Below are 20,224 nucleotides of genomic sequence, written 5' to 3' on the forward strand. Positions count from 1 at the left end.
TTTGATATCTGCATATGTGCTTACAGTTATTAACATGATGATTTGTACCTAGACAATAAAAGTTGTCTGAAATATGATGGAATTAAATCAATAAGTAATGACATGAAACAATGACACATAATGTTATGTTTTGTAGACTGACATCACCTCAGCTGTATCCTGGGGCCATCCATATCACATTGAAGGCTGATTTAATTTTTTGTATTATACTTATTTGGGAGCAGGAATAAAATTGCATTAAGATGCCTTGAAAGTCATATTCCCCTTCCTTCGCTCTCAAAATAAAGCAAATCCCAAACACGAAATGGGAGTCAGGGAGAAATGTTTTTCTTCTGTTTGCCTGTATCTAGGAAATACAGACCAAGGTAGAGTGACTTTGGGAAAGTGACTGGAGGGAAAAAGCCTGAAGCTGAGGGCACAGGGCATCACAGGGGATTGCACTGTGGCTGTGCTCATCTCTGTCACCCACAGCACTGCCAGGCATCGAGAGCTATCATTCATCTGGGCTGGATGTGCTGAGCTTTTGAAGGCAAAATCTGGAGGGGGGAGAACACTGTCTTTGCAGGAGCAACTGGAGTATTAAACATCTGTGTAGAGCTGGAGCAGACGAAGCCCTGTGGGATGGGCTGTGGTTGTCTGGGTTTGGTCCCAGCTCTGCAAACTATAAGGGCAGGGGGGATCCAGAGGTCTGGGCCCCATTTAGCCAATTAGTTGAGCACATGAGTCATCCAAACAAGGATCAGTTGGTTTATCTCTGCCGAGGGATGGCCCAGGAAAAGGCTGAAGGAGCTTCCACCTTGAACAGAGCCTGCAATTGTGCTCAGAACGGGCCATTTGTTCCCTGCAGTACATGCACACCCCAGTTTCTGCATGAGTACCACGTGCAGCTTTTCTTGGGCTACATTTCCCCATCTACAGGGCATCTGTTATATATTTTAAGTTATTTCTGCTGCAGCAGCATCAGTGAGAGTCACATGTATGTGGCATTCACTGGAGAGAGACTGAGGCGAATGTACGTGTCCTCTAATATGGTTTGTATAATTGATAATGAATGGAGGCACTGACCCTACAAACACCCATATGGAGGATCATTTTCATTATCTCACTGAGACTGTTGATTGGTGTTTTTGATGTGCTTCTAATTAACCAACACACTAAAAAAAGGCTTGAACGCAGGGCTGCTGCCTCAGCACGGCGGCAGCAGGAGCCCGTCCCCGCCGAGGCAGCCCCTCCTCGCCGCCAGGGCCAGCTCACAGACACTCGGGGCTCGATGGGGTAAAAACCCAAACCAATTTACTGACAGAACTGAAAACGGCTTTGCTGAAAAGTGTTTGGGTTACAGTAAAAAGCCATTCCTCTCTGGGGTTCTGGGACAGCTGGAACTTTTTGAATTAACCTTCTTTTTCCCTTGCTAGAAGCAGACTGGCTGAGTGACACTGTTTCTTTGTGCAGCAGTCAGCTTTGACGGCCACTAGTTTAAAAAGCATTTGTGAAATAACATTTGGAATTATCAAATTATCCTGGGTGAAAAATTTTCTAAATGTGAAGGCCTTAAAACTGGGGGGGAAGATGGTATTTAAAACAAATATTAAGAGAAAAAAAAAGCACAAAAAGCTATAGATTATCAGAACAAACTTTTGTTGGAGTCACACCAGATTGTTTTTTTCAGATCTTTTGTTTGTGCAGCTAACTGTGATTTTGATATTCCTTAAATTATTGTTATTGTCTCTGTTACAGTAGGAAATTTGTTTGATGGATCAGCACTTATCCAAGATTAGGACAGAGGTTTTTCTCCCTATTCCTTTCCATTAATCAGAAACACCTTGTTACTGGTAGTTTTAAATTAATTCTATACATTTATTCAAGTCACACATAAACCTGTATTCAGAGAGTTGTGTTATTTTTTTTTATGACAGCACCAGAATAATCTTGATTTTTCCAAATGTAGAAAATAATTTTTGTCTTCCTTTTGTTTTGGTTTTGGTTTGTTTTTTGTTGTTGTTGCAACTAGCTGTGGTAAGTCTGGGATGGGGCTGGCCTCAGCAGCTTTCAGCTCTGTAAGGCCAGGCTACACAGCAGCCTCCAGCCCAACCTGTGTGTGCTGAAGGTGTGCAATCCCCTGTTACAGAGAACTGGAATCCCCTGTGCTGTGCTTCCCTGGGGCTGGAAATTCAGTACTTACCCTCAGCTCAGCCGTTCTTTGCCTTTCTGCTTTCGAGACAAAAATAAAATGAGCAGAAATGAGGAGCCCATGCTCTGGTTTTCGGGCAGGAAGGAGCAAAGCTTGAGAAAACTCATTCCCTCGTTGCCAGTAAAGAATGTGAACCCGCTGGTCTGAGCGCTGCGGTTAACTGTCTGTCTTTCCTAGACTGCAACTGTCTAAAAATAACAAAGCAGTGATTAAAAAATATCAATCAATACATACTCTTTTTAACTACAGTTAGGAAACAGTGTTAAGATGGGGATAGACAAAAACATGGAGAAAGTTTTGTTTTCTAGGGTCTTCCCTGTCTCAGCCAGAGGTAATTTTTGGAGAGTCATAATGTTTAACAATTTTTATCTGCTGTTAGGAGATTTTAGGCATATGTCAGGGCTCACCAGATTCCTCCTCTCCAGGTATTTATCTAGAAAGTGTCTAGTTTGCAATGCCAGTGCTCAGTGGGGGTTAGACTGAGCCTGGGCTATCAGCTGTGTTGGACATAAATGTGCTGAAAGGCAGGGCCTGACCCCAGATCTCCCATGTAAGGTGACAAAGGGGAAGAAAGAGGTACAGGTGGGGATGGGGCTTGCTCAGGGTCATGGTGAGGAAGTGATCACAAGTGCGTGAGTTGTGGCCAGGCCTCTGTGCACTCTCCCTCTCTCAGCTGATCTGGCTGTTTTCACAGGAGAGCCTGGGGAAGAAGTGGGGGTGTTCTCTGAGGTCAGGCTGGGGGAGGAGAGGCCCAGCAGGTGCTGGGGAGCTATGATGTACCATAATGGTGCTCTTTTGAGAACTGCAGAGAAAAGGCAGCAAGCCTGCAGGGTGAGCAGTGAGGGGCACCTTGGGGTCCTGCTCCAGTGGGAGCCTGGCTTGGGCAGAGGAGAGCTGCTCTCAAGCAGGGGCTACACCCAGCTTGCCCGGCTCTGCATCAGAGGCATGCACTGGAGGGTCTTGCAGGGTCTGGAGATGTCACACCATGGCACTGCTGCTGAAATGGCAATCCTATGGCATCCCACGCTGACACAGTTGTGGAGTGTGGTGGGAACTGCTGGGATGTATCCAGAGCACTTCCTTGCTTCCTTCCAGGATGAAGCTCCAGAAAGTTTTATATGCATTTACAGCACTGTTGGGCTGTGCTCCACTGCCTTTGAAGGGACACCTGCACCCCAGAGGGACGTGTCCCAGGCACCCTGCCCACTGACATAGCCACTTGCAGGGGCAAGTGAGGGACCTGTGGCAGGGCCATTTCCCACTCGCCCCCATTCACACAGAAATGCTTGAAAAGGTCTGGCTTTCACTTTGGGATGGAGTGAAAACAAATGTTGTAACCTTATCAGTTGTTATGACAGGTCTGAGACTTGCCTTTGCTGTGGCTCATACCACCAGTCCAGAGGATGTAGAGGAGGGTATGCTCTCTGTGGAGCGGGGCACCAGACATCTGTTGGTGCACACACCACCGTTCCCATGCACTCTCCCTCCAGACTTGGTCCTTTGAAGATCTGAGGATCTGAGCATCTCACACACCACAGGCAGAAGCCAGACTTGTAGCAGTCAGGTGAGGGAATGCAGATTGCCTGCTGGGACCCCGGGGTGCTCATGTGAGTGCCAGTCCCTGGGGAAACACACCACAGCCGTGGCAGGGAAGGTGCAGAGACAGGCAGAGACACACCTGTAATGTTATCCAGAGGAAAGGATTTCCTAAGGGACCTTGTGGCCACAGACAGTGCCAAAAGAAGTGAGGAACCGTGTCCTGTTGCTGAACATCTCCTGCGTCTCAGGAGCCGATTTCTCTCCTTCCCTCCCACCAGGTGGGACTGCAGGAGGTAACTCCAGCCTCACTCCCCTTCCTGGAGGAAACCCCAACTGTTGCTGATGGCTTGGCCCAAACTGGTTCTGGTGGGATAACAGGAGTGGAGACCCCCTCACACAAGAAGATGGGTGGGGGGGACGGGGTTAGTATTGCTTGGCACTTCTAGAGATGCTGCCCTGCTTATGGAACTCACCCCACGGCCTTTTTTTCCTTCCTTGTGTCCTGTCCCTCCCTTCAGTCTCAGAAACCTCCCTTAATTAGCCATTATTTTAAGGCCCTATGGGTGTTTCCTGGATGGGAGCCAGAGAACCTCAAACCTCTCTGCAGCAGACAGAGAGGGATGCTTGGCTGTCTGGTTTCCCCTGTAGGATGGGGTCTGGGACAAGATAACTCTCACCACGAGTGCTCTGACGCACAGAGGGGTCAAAGCTATGGGTGTTTCTCCCAAAATGCGTGGCACTGCTCCTTCACAGGTGACCCTGGTGGACGGTGACCCACGGAGCTGGCCAGAACAGCAGGACGTGAAACACTGTCCGGTCACAACCTCTCAGGCCAGGAGTCAGCACCCACGGGCAGTTAGGCAAGCAGGACTGGGTTGGACACCCCGTCCCTCTCCTGGGCCCCGTGCAGTGCCGGGGGAGCTGCCGGGAGCATCCGTGCCCGCCCCGGGCCCGCCCGGGAGCGATCGGCGGGCACCGAGCTCCATCTAGGGGTCAGGGCGCGCCTGGCGAGCGCTCGGCGCGTCCCCGCCGGCCCCGGCCGCGCTCCCGCCCGGGCACAGGATGGGGGTGACCGCGGCAGCCCAGCCCGGGCAATGGTTCAGACTGGGAGCACGGGGTGCTCGGGATGAGGGGTAGCCAAGCCCAGCCCCGAGCGCGTCCTTGGAGACACAGCCTGCCCCTGAAGGGGACATACAATAATTCAGGTTGGGAAAGACCTCACCGGTCATGAAGCCCGAACGTGAACCTAACAGTGCCAGGTCCACCATTAACCATGTCCCTGAGCACCACAGCTACATGCTTTTTTCTTGAAAAAAGCCAGCCCTGAGAAATTCAAGGGATGGACTCCCCTCTGTTTAGTATTCCCCGCTGGGATTAGGAAGCGAGGCTTTCCATAGGATATCCCCTGTGTGATGTTCCATGTGCTGGGTGAGGATGTTTGGGTGCACGGGGCAGTGCCAGGACGGGGTGTGTGATGTGTGCAGGGCCACTGCGGGGGGTTGCAGCCACACTAAGAACATAAAGCCGAGGTCCTCGACTCTCTGAGCTCCAGCAAAGCATGGAGAAAGGGATCTGGCTCAATCCCTCTCCTGGATACACCCCCCTGCCTCCTGGGTCATGGAGTGCTGTGAATACTGAGGACAAGCAGCTGGGATTTTCAAGCAGAGGAGTGAGCTTTGATCAAAACAGGTGGCTGCAACAGCTCTCTAGGACAGCCAAGAGGCTGCTTGCATTCATCAAAAGAAAAAAAAATAGAAACCCATTAAACACTCAAGCAGATAAATAAGGAAGCAATGATTTTTTGTCTTTGTGACAAACAAAGTCAGTAAAGCTCAAGGAAACTACTTGTATTTTATTATCACATATTCATATGTTTAATGCTATTAAAACAAGAGTCTGGGGTGAGCTGCAGGAAATCAAAGCACTTAATGGTGCAGACATAAACCTTCTCTCCTCCCTCCCCAAAGGTGATTTGAACCAGTTTAAGCAAATGTCTTTGTCTCTTAAAATAATTATGTGATTTAGAGGCACTTTTTCCTGGCTTGCATCAAATGACTTTAATGGGGTCTGCTTGTGTGTGTCTCTGTGTGTCAGTTTAACAAGTTATTGCTTTTTAAAGCTGCATTTATAGCCCAGTACTCACCAGAAAAGTAATTCTCTATGAGAAGGGATTATTTGTGTTTCACCATACTTGGCATTTATTCCACAGAGCATTTACTAGTGAAATGGTGCCCAGAGGGCTCAGGCCAAAATGATCTAAAAAGGTATGTTTAAATTCAGGATAAACATTCTCTGGATGGTCTACCAACTGTGAACTTTCTCTTCTTTGCCCAACAGGTCTTGTCCTCTCTGGTGCAGTCTTGGCTCTTTTGGCTCTCTTCAAGGTCGGGTTGACCTCTGTCCTCCCTGCCTGTGTTCTCCTCATGGCCCCAGATGGGATTTCCCTGGGGTAGAGGAGAGCTGACAGCAGGCCCTGCCAGACTGGGATGGGGATTTGAAGGTGGGTTTCACACTGGCCAGCACTTGAGTGGAAAATATCCTGGAAGGGTCCTCACAGATGACCCTTCTCTCTCTGTTCTGCCAGTTCTGGGGAGAAAAGGGCTGTTTTGGGGGTTAGGTGAGCATGCAGGGAGTCAGACTCCATTCCCACCCTCTACCCCAGCCGTGGTTGGGCCAGACATTTGGGGTGATGTGAGACTGCTCACTGATCCACAAAACAGAAAAGCTGTGAAGAGTCAGAAACAGCTTGAGTTTGATAGGAAAGGGGGAAGGTGAATTCACAGCCAACCTGCTGTAGTGCCTTGTTTCCTGCAGTGAGGAGAAAGCATTAACACTGTGGGACAAAGCCCTGATGAGCCCTGCTTGGCACAGTCGTCTGTTCTGGTGGGGTTGCTGGGGAGCAGAGCACTGAGCCATGCTCCTTGGGGAAGACACTTGTTGAGTGAGCTGCCTCATTTATTTCTTGTCCTGGAGGCACTGGGAATCTCCTAAGCAACTGAGCTGTGCCACTGAAGCAGCTAATTTCACCTCACAGGTGTATTTGGCTGCTTCAGGTAAGGGTAAAATGAAGTCTCACATGAATTGCCAGTGCAGCTGGAGGACAAAGGGGGACAGTGGCAGCTTAGCAGCAGCCAGCCTTACTTCTTGGAGAAAAATACCACCAGTACAGACAATGAGAGGTGCAAGAGAGAGGACTCAGCAGTTAAAGAATCAGGCTGTTCATGGCACAAAACAGGCTAAAGGAATGGTCTTCATTGGGTGAGCCTGTATCGGCCCCTCTGGCTGATACAAGGGGAGTGATGGACACTACTGAGTGGGGAGCCAGGAGGATGGGTGAGATGGTGCTTGTCTAGCCATGTCCCACACCAGGCCATGGGATCATGGAGCTGAGCTGGCTCCAAGAGCAGCAGCAGGACAACCTCCTCCACAGGATGCTGGTGCAAAGGCCAGAGGCTCTCTGGTGCTCTGCTGGCTGCTGCAGCTCTTGGCAGACCCCTTGTGAGCCTGCAAAAGAAGCTCAGGGAACATTAGCCCTGTAGTAGGACTGAGTCACTCCACCAAAGCAGGCAGCAACATTGTGAGGAAATGTTCAGGGCTACAATCACAAAACTTTGGGTTCTTTATCTGTGCTAGGGCACTGGCTTTGGTATGCAGGTCCCATCTTCCAGAACCACGTGGCTTGGAGCCAGGCTTTGCTAGGTCTGCCCAGGTGGGGAAGCCATCCAGAAACAGAGGAAGGAATATGAAATGTTCTAGTGACTCATGTGGGTGAGAGGTTAATATGTTTTGTGGCTACAACAGAGAATTCTAACTATTCATCTAACCTGGATCTCCCAGGCACGTTTGACCCTTAGTTTGTGCTTCAGACTCCTCCTTCTTAACTCATAGCAAATCTCCTAGAGGGGTATCAATATTTGGCTAGAGGGGCCCTGTGAGGGACAACCTACCCATAAATCCCAGCCCTACAAGGCTTCTAGCATGTCAGAAGTTGCAACTTTAACCCCAAATTGTTTGTGTCAAATCCTAGCTCATTAAGCCTTTTGTGTCTTTTCAAGGTTAAAGCAACAGCTTTCAGTGGGAGTAGGTTTCCTTACCATGTATCTTAAATCTTTTCTGGAGGAAGAAATCAGATCAATTCTCACACACTTTGTGTCTGCAATAGCTGTGAATCCAAACATCTGCAGTATGTCCTGATATAAAGCCACCAAGAAGGGTTATTGCCTTCTGTTTACCTTTCATCTCTTTACAAAATAAGAGTAAACCACTCCAGCTCCTTGTAAATGGTCTCTCCTGCTCCTGGCCTGTTGCTTGCTCATCCAGCTCTCTGACAGAGCCATGTCTTTGCCCTTAGGTGCTTATGAGGAAGCTGAACATGTGGGTTTCCCACAGGAGGATGAGACTCAGCTCTTTTCATTAGTCTGTTGCTGGGGTTATCCATTGACACTGGACAGCAAACTGCATTTTTGGGAACCATGGGTAGTCCAGGTCTGCAACAGTACAGGGATGGAGATGTAAGTATAATGGGCCTGTTAAGGCCTTTGTACTGGAATGGGCACACCTGGACATATCACTGCAGACTGGTTGCTGTAGGAATGTATGTTAGCAGACTGGGTCCATCCAGTCCTTGTCCCTCCCTTTTGATCCCATTACTCAGATGGTGGTTCACTTTCCTATCTCACAATTAAAGATTAATTCCTCAGTCTTCCCATCTAGGGACACAAAGCTCAGTCACCCAGGCACTGCCTGTCACCTGCAGCTGGGGAGTGCAGGGCTGAGGGATGGGACCTTCCCATGGAAGCTCTGACACCAAGGTGCAAATTATTAATTTTTCTGGTTTAAGGTGGGTTTTCTGAACCTGCCAGCCTCATTTAAAGAGCCCACCTGCATGGCCAGCCTGGCATGGACACTAGCATCTCAACATCTTGAAGCATCAGCAAATGGGACATGGCATGAAACCTGGCCTCAATTTTTTTCTGGAGTTGGGCATTTGGCCATTTCCACAAGCCATTATGGAGTTTGTTCTGAGACCCTGATGGTCTCTGCCTGAACAGGATAATCAGCTGCACAGATCTGAGTCCCCTTTGCCCATCTCCTGGCCAGAGGGAGGGAATGCTGTGGGATATACACGTGAGGAAGTAACACTTGGACTGCAGCAATCCCAAATCAGTTAAGCAATACCCAGATTTATGGCAGAAAAAGCCTTCGTCCCCATATTATGTGGTGGCCTGCAAGCTGCTTGTCATGAGGATTTCCCAGGAGGGTTCTGTGCAGCTTTCCAGGGAATTGAGTGATGAGAGTCTGGTGGTAACAGCCGAGGCTCTCATCATGCTCCAACCCTTACCTGAGGAATGCCCCAGCAGGGAGGGTCTGACCCTGTCCTTGGAGCACCAGCCTTGTCCCCTGCTCCTTCTTTGCCCTGTTATAACACATCCTTTCAGCAAAGCGGTGAGTTATCTTGATTTTGCAGACAGCAGCACTCAGGGATAAGGTAACTAATTTGGGAAATTATCCTGGCTGTCAATTCTCTGAGAGATTGGTGGGAGAGGCTTTGAAGCCTCACGCATGCTCCCTGCCATTCACTTGGACTCGAATTACCCTTTTATTTTACTTCCTCCTTGTTCTCATTGCCACACCACTCAAACTAAAATTATTCGCCTACAACCACAAACGCGGGGATATATCACCGGGAGTGCTGTAGGGCTGTCGCCATATATAATTCTCTGAGCTCAATATTTATAGAGCTACACACGGCACAAATCATACCCAGAAAGCCCATCGAGCTGGAGAGCTAGGTATAAACTCCAGAAATATCGCAAGCCATCGCTCACAGGAGACTGCCCAGCAGACCCGCTGGCTGTACATCAAGCTGTAATGCCATCTGAGTCCTCGCTTGGTGCTCGAGTGGATCAGAGGTCACTTCCAAGCTTTTCTTCCATAAATCCTGGGTGCTGGCTCTCAGCAAGGTTAGGGGCTGGGAGAACCCTGCTCTGAATGCTCCCTCCTTCTGCTTGCTGCTGCTGACATGGAGCTGTCCCAGCCCTCTGTGTGAGCATTTATCTTTGGGGTCTTGTCCTCCCTTCTGCCCCTCTGCTATAGAAACCAGAGATGAGAAGGAGGAGGGGTGTGCTGGATCTTACAACTCCACTGTACGAGCTACAGGAGCTGACAGCTCCTCTGAAACGTCCTTTTGTTGGGCTTTGGGAGATTCTGAGGCTCTCTTCTTCTCACCCCTCAGGGTCACTCACATTCTCCCTTATGCCCCAGTCCTGTGCAGGGCTGTGAATTTTCTCCAAATGCCCAGCTGGTTGCAGGCACACAGCAGCCTGCCTACCCACATAGTAAAGCCATAGTCATCAGTCCTAGGAGAGTTCAGGTCTCTCTGTCATGGCCTTCTCTCCTCTTTTCCCCCTTTTCAAAGCTTCCCCCTGTCTTGGGTGGAGCTGGTGCCTCACCGGGGATGAGGGGGTAGTTCCTAACCAGGGCAGGCCCCGATGCAGTTCCAGACTTTTGCATTGCATTTAAAGCCAACCCAAAGAGTGAAGAGCAGGTGAAATGATGCAGACTAATCCTCCCCCAGCTCTTCCCACCCTGGCAGCTTCCACCCTCAGGTGCGACTGGTCCAAAGGGTACTGCAACAGGTAGAGAAGATCCAGATGAGACCCAATGCAATGAGCAGGTGAAGCCTCTCTGAAGCAGGGCAGCAGTGGCGTGGTGCTTTCTGGACAAACAAGTGCTGGGGTTTTGCCTGAGAAATCACCAGCCAGACAATTAATTTTATTTCTAAGCTGCATGTGATGGACTTGAGCTAAGCAGTCTCTGTTTCTTCCCTCTCCCCCAGCAGCGTGGCAGACAGACTCTGACATTTAAGCAAACTAAAATCCAACCCTAAGCATTAAGTAAAACTCCCAGTGTGATGGGTTCGTGGCTTGCAGCAACATCTCAGCAGGGGCGTGTTAAAGCTGGTCTCCAGCAAGTGGAAGAATGAAGCTTTGCAAAACCCTGACGAGGCAAAGCTCCTAAAATAACAATTGAATTAAACTTAATTCATTTTCACTTAATATCCTTATAGTGCCTTTAGCAAATGAGGCTGCTATTATTTTGAGGAGGAAAATGGGGAGGTGCAGTCTGGATAGAACTCACATCTCCTTACTAAAAGAAAGAAAACTTTGGTGGAAATAAAAAAGCCATGGGAAGAAATGCAGAAAGTTCAAATACTCCATTGTGGATGAAACACCCCCAAATCCATCCAGTCTCATGTTGTTCAAGATATGCCCCAGACTCAAGGTGTGCAAACACCTTTTTAAAATTTTTTTCCCATATGCTGGAGGTTTGCAGGTTTGCTGGCTTTGCCAGGGTTACATACCTGGTCACATCCACCATCTGTGGGCAGTTGGCCAGGTCCTTCCTTCCCCCCTCATCTCTTGCTCAAAGTTTTTCAGCTTTTCTGCAATGTTTGAACCCCAAATACCCCCTCCTTGCCCTGCCCCTTACTAGCCTAGTCTGCAGTGTTTAAAGCAATGTTCTTGCTTTTGTTTCCATGATGTTTCAGCATGAAACTGGGGAAGGCTGAGCTAACTTCATCACTCTGGCTCTGACTCAGGGGCAGGCAGGCACAAGCTCACGGTGGCTCTGTCCCATGGCAGCCCTGGACACTCCCTATTCAGGACAACCTTTGTCCACATGCCTTATTTCCAGCCATGTCTCCTGTTTGCTTGTGCCCACCCTTATTTCTACTGGGGATGGGATTTGGCAAGCCCCTCTCCACCAAGATTGTCTTTCTCTGTTGGACATCCCAGAAAGGACATCCTGCATCTCTTCCCCTCAGACATCCTAGCAAAGAGGGAATATCTCATGATCCCAAGCTCCAAAGAGGGATGGTCAACTGAAGCAAAGAACAAATGAACCCAAGGAGCCATCCCAAACCTGCCCCACAAAATTCCTTGCTCTCAAACCTCAGGCTCTGCTAACCAGAGGGAGCAAAGGCTGCTCTGAAATGGCCATGCAGGCACCGAACTACACTTCCCAATAGGCCACAGAGCAAGAGCCTTCCTGGTGTGGAAAAGCCTTCATTTGACTTGCTCATGCTCCCTAGAGTTGGGGACAGCTGGGGGATTTTAGGATTTGAAGGCTAGACAGCTGTTGTTCATTGCTGCATAAGCAGCACCAACAGCAGCAAAATTAATTTTCACTCTGAATGCAGCTCTCCTGTGTCACTGCTGCCTTTACAGTCTTCCTCCTGGAGCTTGAGAAAATAGCCCAGACAGGCTTTGCAAGGTCGCCTCACCCTCTGACTTGCTCGGAGGCAGGCTCTGCTCCAACTAATCCTCTTCTGACAGACCTTTTTGTCTCTCTTACTCACAGAAACCTTTCTCCATCTGCCTTGGTTAGGGCAGCAGCTTATTAACTCTAAGAAAAGGGAGAATAAACTTTCGTATTAAGACACAACTTTTCAAAACTCTCTGTTCTTCCCATCAATTAGAACTGGATAATTTTAGGCTTGTGCTAAGAAAACAGAATGAGAAGGTCCCTGGGACAGTGAGCACTCGTGCCTCATGGCTGCATCCCCTCTGCTGCCAACAGATGCTGCTGCTGCTCTCTCTTGCTGCCAGGCAAGGACAAGCAATATTCAGAGCTTCTGTCTGCAGCAGGGACAAGATAACTTCACAGGGAGATGATCCAATAATCTGAAAAGTTAGCACATACACATCATCTATTTCTCTGTACCTTCTGGGTGCTAGGAAGCCACACCTCTTGACCCTGATAGATTTTCAGAGCTATTCCAACAAAATCCTGCTTTACTTTCAAAAGCAAGGAGTAGTGGGAAAACAACTAGCAGTCACAGTGGAGTACTTCATCAAAATCAGATCATCAGGGTTTTATTTTTTCAAAGCATTGCAGATGAAGAAGAATATGAGATGAACTCCACCATTCCAGGACTGCTATGAACTATTTGCTTTCTGTATCACTGGCTAAGAAATGGATTTTTTTTTAGCACTACTCCTTTCAAGGGAGATTCCTGCATTAGTTGAGAGCCAAGGCCTAGAAAAAATGAAGATGTAGGTAGGCATTTGTTAGTTTGTGAATGGACTCCTGTGCCCAGCGTGTGCCAGACCCACACACTCATTAGGAAGCTGTGTGGAAAGCCCCTGGTCCTGTGCTGGCAGGGTGAGCACTGGAGGGGCTGTGAGGGGCACAGAGCTCACATTGCATGCTGTGCCTGAGCAGAGCTTCTTCTGACCAGGTCCTGAGGGCCCTCAGGGCCAGCCAAAGACACTGAGAGGGCCTCACAAGCAGCCTCTGCCAGGACACTGAGCACAGTTCAGGAAGAATTGCTGAGCTTTGTGCCTTGCTTTGGGGATGTCAGCTAAGAGAGGAGCAAGGCTCAGCCTGTGCTATGCATGCAGGCTCCAGCCATGTTTGCAGATAGTGGAATACCTACCCTGTTTACCCCCCAAAATTTCCTGTCCAAACCATTTCTTCCAGCCATATTTCTGGAACAAAATTCTCATCCTCCCTGCTGTAGAGGGGAGTCTAGAGAAGGTACCAAAATCAAGGCTGCAACACAGTAGAAAGAGGATAGAAGGACTGGGGAGTCCTTACCACTCCTTCAACTTTCTTACCACCAAACTCATTGCAAGAGGGTTTTGAGGGGAAGATTTGTTATCACTCCAAAGTGAGATGCTTCAGAGCCCAGCCCTAAATGTCTCACCCAGGCATCACTTCAGTGAAATAGGAGGCAGAACCAAGATATAAGTTGATTATTATTTCTTTTCACTTTGGAGTGATCTTGTCTGTGTCTTTACATCTCAAAGTGCTAATTATTCTTTTCCTTTCCCTTGAAGTGTTCGTGGATCAAATAGAGCAGATTATCTCTCCCCTTGGCCATGATTTCTGTACCCTGGGCTGGACAGGGCACAAAGAATGAGGGCAGAAGTTGTTTTTCAAACTTGCCTGTGGGTACTGTGGCTGATTCCTCCTACAGGACAAAAAAAGAGACAAGGGAGAGAAATTAAAGCTTTTAGTATCAAACATTTAAGGGCTTAGGTTGAATTTGGTGAAAAAGAAATTGTACTAATTGGGAAAAATATTAGGAGATCATAAAATAATAGCTTTCTGAAAAATGAGAAATAGAAGCTAATTACAGGCTATGTGAGATTGGCTTTATGTTGGTACTTGTGCTGATGGACTTGGAAGTTGCTTGAATGCTCCAGTTCATTTTGGTGTGCAGGAAAGCACTGATGGATGAGAGGGATGCAGGAGTAGCAGCCAGGGTGTTTGGGGGTTTTTTTGTGGTTTTTTGTTTTTGTTTTTGTTTTTTTGGTTTTTTTTGCTTCATCATTGAATCATAATATAATTGATGTTGGAAGTGAGGTCAGGAAGTCTCTGATCGAGCTCTCTCTTTGAGAGCAGGGCTCACTGCTGCTAGGACAGGTTTCTTAGTTCAGTAAATCTTTGAATGCTGATATGGTTAGTGACTTCAAAGTTGGATTTCTGGTCCAATATTTGACTATCCTTCATGTGGAAAGTTTCTTTCTCTTATAAGTAATCACAGTTTTCTTTGATGCCACTTGTCTGTCACTCCTTGTGTCTATTGGCCTTTTGTCTTTCCCAATACCCCAAAAAGAGTCGGACTCCATCCTCTCTAACCCTTCACCAAGCATCCCTGGCGTGGATAAGGGTGTCTGTGCAAAAGATGTGCAAGCACAGGACACCGGGGGGAGCTGTCAGCATGAGCATAAAGGAACATGACTCCTGATACTGCCTACTCTGCAGGCGTAAATACACAAACAAAAAAGAATAACAAAAACAAACAACCAACCTGCTGTGAAGTATTATATTTTCCTTCAAAATAGTATTAGTTTTCCCAAAATACTCACTGGAAGTAAAAGAGTTGTAATACTCATTCGTGTGCTTTAGAGGCAGGGCTAATAGCTGGAGGGCGATTTCTGCCCATGAAAGAGAGAGCAGAAAATAACCTGGGGAGTGCCCATCAGTACAGATGTTCATGCTGTCAGCTCTGCCAGCCTCAGAGCAGGGCACAGAGGATCCCATCAGCAGTGAAGGGGGGACATTGTCTCAAGCAGCTGGCAAGTTTGGGACAGGACACATACAAGGGAGGGCTCATTCCAGGTGTGAAGTCCTGCCGGTTGACAGGACCTAGGATTCTGCAACCCTCTCAGATCTGGGGTGAAGCAGGAGGCAGGAGAGTTTCTGCTGGAGGTGACCCTGGCTATAAAGGAGCTGTATGCACACAGCAGGGAGTGCTCCAAAGATCAGTTCCCAACAGCAGGAGCATTTGAAACATCCAAGGACTGAATTTACTTGTCATGTCTCTAGTCACATTTTGGCTGAAATTCAATGAGACACTTAAATCTGGGAGGACAGAGACTCAGGAGCATGCACAAGATCGACGAGGAAGAGCTGCTTGCTTTTGTGTCATGCCACTGTTTCTGAGACCTGTCAGATCACGTCTAACCCTGCGCCGGGTTTTCACCTCCTCGAGGTCTGTGGCACTGGTGTCACTTTGTTTTAAGTGGCAGTCCTCTCCAAAATGACTGTGAAGGGGGATGGGTTTCACCCTTCAGACTGCATTACTGTGGTAGTAATTCCCTTCAGAATACATTACTGTGCCTCCTGCTTCCTCAGGTCCTGATATAGGGGGACGATATGCTTCTTCACATGAAGATGTTAGTAATGTCACAAGCCCTAGAAAGCATGACTTGATTTCTCTGTGGGATGTGAAGTGGCTGCTCACCGCACAGAAAAAGAAATGCCACGGCTGGGTTTGCTCACGAAACCCTCCCCCTTTTCACCTTTTAACTTTTAGAAGGGCTTTTCCCCTTGTTAAAACCGCTTGGCAGGAGGCGGCACACCCTGCTCAGCCCCGCCCGGGGGGTGCCAGCCGTGTTTTGGGGGCGCCGCCTGCAGAGGTCCCCCTCGCCTAAGCTTTGAGCGGGAGAGCGGCTCCGCCGGCTCCGGCGGGAAACGCGCTCCCCTCACAGCCCCGGCCCGGCCGCTGCCCCCCGGCCGGGCAAAGGGGCACCGTGCCAAGGGTGTGCCATAAGGGTGTGGTGAGGCCAGCTTGGAGAAGTCATGGCCTCCAAGCGGGACCCCGGGAACGCAGGACAATTAAGAGCCCGAGCTAATACACCATAATTGCTGGCAGCTGGAATTGGGGGTCCTGCGACTCGCCCTGCCCTGCCCGGGACGCGCCTGGTGCAGGACGGAGACACTTTGAGCCTTGCCGACAGCACAGGCCGGCAGGCCTGGCATCGCTGAGGAGAAAGGCAACGGGACAGGGCAGCCCGTCCCTCCTTTCCAGCTGCTGCTGGATCCAGTTTTTGCTTCAGTCTGTGATGGATTTGGAACTCCCCAGTTTGTGCCCATGTCAATACTGTGGCAGCTCCGTCTTTGGCAGTGCATGGAATTTTGGGAAGCAATGAGTGGCCCCAGCTGCAGGAAAAGGTAATAATTACTCGAGACACACCAGAGGAAACAAAAGAGGGGTATTCCCTCCTGTGCCCAGTGGCAGCTAAAAGCAGAGGTACTGCTACCAGCTGGAAGGGACCCCCACACGTGGCCAAGGCTGTACCCCTGCAGGGTACAGGCTGCACAGCCTAGCCTTGCTGCAGAGCCAGACCAGGTGAGGCAGGGGTGTGCAGGGTGCCCTGGGTGCCCACCACAGCTTTTCTGGTTATGGTCACAGGCCTCCCCTCACCCTCAGTGCATGGGCCATGGTCAACCCTCCCTTGACTGGGTGCTGGAGCACTTGAGTTTGATGTTGAGGTTTGGGAATAGGGACATGCTGCTCATTCGTTTAATCTACTGCTTTAAAATAATAATAATAATAATAATAGTAGTAGTAGTAGTAGTAGTAGTAGTAGTAGTAGTAGTACTGGGGGATGAGATGATCCATTCACCCATGTGGCAGTACCTGAGATTTTTACTGTGGGAGCTAGGACATGAGCTGCCAACACGCATAAACTCCTGTGTGTGGGCCAGCATTTACAGATAACTGGCCTCTCCACAGCCAGCGAGACTTGAGCTCACAGTCACAGTCACATCACTTTTCCACCAAATACCATGTTCCTGTTCCCAGAAATGAACTTTTTTTTTTTTTTTCCTTGTTAAAGCAAAAGGAGAACAGCAGCCAGCTACTAGTGTAAAGAGCAGAAGACTGTGAAAAGGTCCTCTGAGGGAGCTGGCATAGGCTCCAGTTTTCTATGGTGACATGTTCTCACTGCTCTGATCTCTGAGCAAGGTGTGAGTCCCTTCCAAGGGACAAGTTATTTCCATAATAAATGGACTGAGGGGAGCTGAGAGGAATATTGGCTTTGTCAGGAAATGACAGATCAGAAGTGATATATTGGAATAATTTCAGCATCTTGGAAAACTCCAGTTTGGCTGCAATATTAATGTTTTTGAAGATAAGGAGCTTTTGTGCAATAAGCTGGTGGTGGTTCAGTGTGGCCTTGGCATTGCTTTGGGCTATGAAACCATAATGGACCCTCTGCACTGAATGCCCTCGGCTCCCTGAATGTCCATGCCTGACTGCCTTGAACGTTTTTCCAGCAGTGGGTTAGTGGGTGTGGAGAACAGGGAAGCGGGACTGGTGTTGGTGAGGCCGTGCTTGCTGGGGGTGGCATGGCGGGGGCAGCTGTGTCCTTGGCAGGGGATGTGTTTGCAGACTGGGGCACCATTCAGAGCTCTTTAATCCTGGGGACTATAGTCCCTGTGAAGCCAACCCTGCCCTTTGCCGTGTGCTGCTCTGTGTGCTCCCTGTGCAGGGCAGGCACCCCAGAGCATGTGGGGGCTCCCCGGAACCGGCGTGAGCCCTGGGGCACAGCGGGAGGGGACAGCCACCCTCTGCTGCTGTGCCAGAGCAGAGGGGCACGGGGACTGCCCTGCTTTGCAGGCTGCTGTGGCCGGCTGCACGCCCTCACGGCGAGGTTTGCTCTGGATTCAGAGGGAGGGGAGGCGGGCGGTGCCGTGGAGCAGTAGCCAATGTCCCCAGCAGTCAGGACAACTCAGAGCAGCGGGCTTTGCTGCGACCTCGGAGGTTTCTGCGTCCCTCTGAGGGACCCCCACCAAGTCAGGGAAAGTCCCCCCACCATCCATGGACCCGCTGAACCTGGGGAGGGTCTGGGGGGCTTCAAGGGCTTCCTCAGACACCAGATTTCTTACATGTGGAATCCTTGCTCCCTTCCTTGACGTGACCACTCTGTTCCCCCTGCCCCATTCGTGTTTCTGCCTGTGGAACCATCCCCGGGCTGGAGGGCCTGGGGTACGGAGCCAGTGGGGGAGCATTGTCTTGTTCGGGAAATGGGAGACAGGGGTTGGGAAGGAGGGAGAAAGGCTTTTGCCAGAGGAAATCGATATCCAGTGAAAAGTAATTATTGAAGCATAAATTTATCATAAGGGTGATCACCAATAAAACATCTCTTGGCGACGTTTTAATTTAAAATCAAATTCGAAAAGGCCCCCCTCCCCTTTCAAAAAAAAATCCTTAACAAGCAGAAAAATAACTGCAGCCCTTGGAACACTTCATTATACGTTCAAAGAGAGCTCCATCATCTTCGCACCGACGCCAGCCTCTGCTCTTCTGATGGATCCAATGCAGCTGATTTATGGAAATGACTTGCAAATCCATAAATGTAGTTTGCAGTGACAGCCGTGCATATCACTAGTAATTCCTTTAAACTATGCAAAGAAAAATGATTCATATCTGGTTGGACCCTGGCTTTTCCAAGGGTCGCCACTCCTGAGTCTCGATGTATTTGTCTGTATTGGTTTCCCTCTCGATTTTTTTTTAACTCCGTGATGGATGAGGCTGAGATCTTAACACTGAAACCCGGGACCCCGAGACGGCCAGCGAGGGAAGAGTTAAGCCTGTGGGAAGGCGGTTTTGCCCTCCTTCCCCGCGGACACGCGTGGGTCGGATGTGACACACTTTGCCGCACTCAGTGTCTTGTCCCTCCGGCTTTTCTCTGCAACCCCCCGGGTTTCAGCCCCAGGTTCCGAAAGCTTAATTGTGTTAATTAATTAGTCCTCCATGTGTGGTTGCCGGGTGACTCCGGGGCGGATGCAGAGGGATCGGGGAGGTGTAGCCCGGAGGGATGCGTGTCCCTGCCTCAGTTTCCCCACCTGCAAGATGGGCGTGACGGGGGCAGCCGGCCCGGGCGATGCTGCTGCAGCCCCGCTAGGAGGACGCCCCCGAGCCGCCCTCCCTGGGGCTCCCGGTCCTCTCCTCCTTGCAAACCCCAGCACACAGGGCTGGGCCTGAACACGTCGGGCAACGATAGAGCAAAATTAGCGGTTCTCGGAATTTCTTCATTGTTTTTCGCAGTTATCCCAGGAATCACCATACCTCCTTCCCCATTTGTATCCCCAAAGATCATCCTCCAGCAGTACCTCTGATAATGCATTTATTAGACTTCATGATGCAATAACCACAAGCAGCCAGAAAATGTAGCATATTTCCACATTATCATCCAATTTCCCTTCCCGGGTATTTAGTTCAACTCTTTAACACCAGCCACATAATTAGAATTTGGATTTCCATTAATTTTCCTTGGGCCTGCAACCATTTTAAGATCACAGTGGTAATTAACGTGATACATCACTAATTTCGCCAAGCACAATCTAAGCAGGCACTCCCTTTCCTTCTCGGGGCCGGGGCTGGGGGGATGCTAAGGGGGGCGTCGGGGGGTCGGGGCGGCCCGGGGCCCTGCCAGGGCGATCCTGTCCCCCCCTCGGCCCCACCAAGGAGCGGAGCGTGTCGTGTCGCAGCCCGGCCCCGCCGCATCCTCCGCGTTCGCTACGGAAAAATACACTTTTCTTTCCAGTAAATTTAACAATTAAAAATATTTATCGGTAGCAGATTTACGTTGTTGTGTCTCCAGTCTTGGGGCATATTGGTAGACTATTAAGACTAATTAGCATCCTTTCTGCATGCAGATTTACTAAGCTGATTGCGGTATAACTCATCCCTAAAAGCCCCTATCCCTTCACATTTGCAGAATGTAGCTGAAGGCAAGGCCCTTTCGTCTCTCTCCGAGCTTGCAAGCAGCTCACGTTAGCCGGGCCTTTTGCTAAGTAAACTTTAAAAATGTGAAGCAATAACAATTTGAGTTAGAAGCTTGCAAAGTACTAAAATGGAAATATTACCTCGGGAGCTTCCACAGGAAGGATCTGGGAGGAAACAAGAAGCTTAAATGTATAGAAGCACGCAGCAGATACAGGCTGTATATTCTCAGCATTAAACCCAGGGCTGTTATTTTCTTAAATATATTTGGAAATAAACAAAGGGATTTCGTACGTGCCTGGGTGGCTGCGTGTTCCCGAAGCCAAACAGCATCGAGGAGAGGAGGGAGAGAGGGAGGGAAAGAGAGAGAAAACGAAGAGTTACAGAAAGTTTGCAAGATGCAGTTGCAGGAAACAGTTGTTCGTCTTTTCCTTCCTTCTCTACATTTTGGGTCTGTTTAAAAGGCGCGG

Source organism: Prinia subflava, chromosome 9, assembly GCF_021018805.1.
Source record: "Prinia subflava isolate CZ2003 ecotype Zambia chromosome 9, Cam_Psub_1.2, whole genome shotgun sequence".
Classification (NCBI taxonomy): Eukaryota; Metazoa; Chordata; class Aves; order Passeriformes; family Cisticolidae; genus Prinia; species Prinia subflava.